Source organism: Parus major, chromosome 12 (assembly GCF_001522545.3).
Source record: "Parus major isolate Abel chromosome 12, Parus_major1.1, whole genome shotgun sequence".
In the NCBI taxonomy this organism is placed as follows: domain Eukaryota; kingdom Metazoa; phylum Chordata; class Aves; order Passeriformes; family Paridae; genus Parus; species Parus major.
The window spans coordinates 19,629,074-19,631,530 of NC_031781.1; the positions used below are offsets into that span (position 1 = coordinate 19,629,074).

The window sequence follows — 2,457 nt, forward strand, 5'->3', positions numbered from 1 at the left end:
CCCTGTCTGTCCCCTGCTGTCCCCCTTTGTCCCCTGCTGACCCCCTTTGTCCCCTGCTGATCCCATCACCTGCTGATCCTGTCCCCTGCTGACCCCCCCGTCACCTGCTGACCCCCTGTCTGTCCCCAGCTGTCCCCATCACAGAGCTGGCCCTTGGGAAGGGTAGGTGTGTGTGTGGATCCTGTTCCCCAGTGCTCCCGGGGGTTTGTCCTGGGTTCCAGGCTGGGGCACTGGGAGCTTTGTGAGAGGGAAAGCATCGCCTGTTCTCATCCTGCTGGCCCTGCCATGAGCAGGGACACCCTGCTGGCCCTGCCATGAGCTGGGACACCCTGCTGGCCCTGCCATGGTCTGGGACACCCTGCTGGCCCTGCCATGGTCTGGGACACCCTGCTGGCCCTGCCATGAGCTGGGACACCCTGCTGGCCCTGCCATGAGCAGGGACATCCTGCTGGCCCTCCTTGCAGAGGTGCTGCCATCAGTGCAGCCAGGGCTGGAGCAAGGCTGTGATGAAGAGAGGCTGGATCTGAGTGAGGAGCTCAGAGTGCATTTTGATCATTATTGCCTGGAGAACAAAAAACCCAAAATATGGAAAACATTCAACCTCAAGTGCTCATACAGTGAAGTTCTGAAAGTTTTGGAGTGCAGTTGTGTTTTTGCCAGTGAAAAGCTGAAGATGCTGCTCACAGGGGCCCCTTGGGTGCCCGAACTGCCACGAACGTGCTCTGAGTAATGAACACCTGGGCTGGTGACACCTGTGTGCACTGTCCCCCTCTTCATAATTCATTCCTCATCTTGCAGTGATTAAGAGATCGAAACTCTACAAATTCAGTCAGATTGTGTCTGGGCTTGAGGGCTTCCTGCAGGTGTCAAGTGCCCTGTGTCTGTGTGGGGAGAAGGCAGCTCCTTTGTTGGGAGCTGAATTAAATTGTCACAGCTCTGCATCAGCAAGGAGCTGCAGCCTGGAGACTGAGCTGCTTACTGGGCTCAGGGAAATCTGGGAAATCTTAATAGGAAGAAAATAAATCCTAAATGATCAAAAACCAGCGAAATAACGACATGTTCTAATGATTGGAAGATGAAGGGTTATTTCTGAAACGCCTGTTTCCTCTCTGCATCGCGGTTTTCTTACATCACTTTTTATTAATTCCATTATTTCATGAAAGGAGCGCTGCAGTGATGCAAAGCAGGGCTGACAGAGCCTGCAGCCAGGTGGCACAGAAAGGGCTCAGAGCCTCACCCAGCTCACAGGAGGTGCAGGAGGGCTGCCCTGCTGAGCAGAGCCCTGGCTGGAGCCCAATTCCTGCAGCTCCAGAGCGGGGAGCAGGACCCTGCTGCCTGCCCCAGGCCAGCAGTGCTGCCCTGCCCACAGCTGCTCGTGTTCCCCATGGGTGCCAGGCTTCTCCCTGTGTGCCCTTCTCCTTCTGTGTGCCCAGAGCGCTGCTGGAACAGGGGCTGCTCCTGCCTGTCCTGTCCAGAGCTGCTCTGAGGTCCCTGCCCGCTGCTGTGGGTCCCTGCAGTGCCCCACGGCGCTGGGCAGCCCTGCTGCAGCCGAGGGTCCCCGTCCCTCCCAGAGCCTGCGCTGGGATTTGGGGGCTGTCCCCATCCAGGTGGCCCCAGCTGTGCCCCCAGGGTTTGTCCCAGCTGACTTTGGGGTGGCTGTGACCGTGGTGTCCATCCTCCCTGGACCTTCCTCTGTGCCCCGGCCTGGGCAGTCCTCGGGTGTGTCTGTGGCATTTTGGGAGCCTCACCTGAGCTCCTGATGTTTCAGGTGTCCCTTTCTTGTCAGCCCTGACAAAGCTGAGCCTAACTCAGCCAGAGCAGCCCTGAGAGTCCTGATCAGCCAAAGCCCATTTAGCACTTTGCTGCCTTTCCTGAGCAGCCAAGGAGTTACAGCCGTTGCTTTGATTGACTCTAAGTGTTTCACTGCAATGTATTCTGGCTACATGAATCTGTAATGACAATTAAATATCTGCCTGGTGCTCACAAGGAGCCAGCAAGGAGAGATTTCAGTGGGAGATTTTCTGTGCCAGCCTTTGAACTGAATTTGTATCTGATCTCAGAGGATTGCAGGAGAGACAGGAAACAATTTACCAGGGCTAGAATGGAGACTATGCTAATTCACTCCTTCAAATCTTTTTTTCACCCCCTGGAATTCAATGAAGAATGGGAATCATGAAGAAAACGATAATCTTAAAGTTCAGTGCTACAACAGGAGAGATTTTTCATTGCTTTAGGGAAAAAAAGTTACACAGGAGGAGGAAGCTTTGAATATAGATATGCTGGAGGATTGTCATAATCTTCAATCTTGACACAATATTACTCTACCCTACCCAAGCCTATTTTAATATGTCTGGAAATAAATGTCACCCTGGAAGGTTGCTCCTGGAGCTGTGAGGAAACGAGGCTCTGCTTTGAGTTCTGCTCTTGGGAAGGTTCCCATGCAGTGCCGTGGTGGAT

At 54.0% G+C, this 2,457-nt stretch overlaps 1 protein-coding gene across 1 annotated transcript in view; it reads left to right on the plus strand.

The window, feature by feature from the left end:
* The window catches only part of GRM7 (glutamate metabotropic receptor 7), a gene marked incomplete at its 5' end in the record, with an annotated part of 192,648 nt that overhangs the window by 132,691 nt on the left and 57,500 nt on the right, over nucleotides 1-2,457 (plus strand). The window lies entirely within an intron of this gene.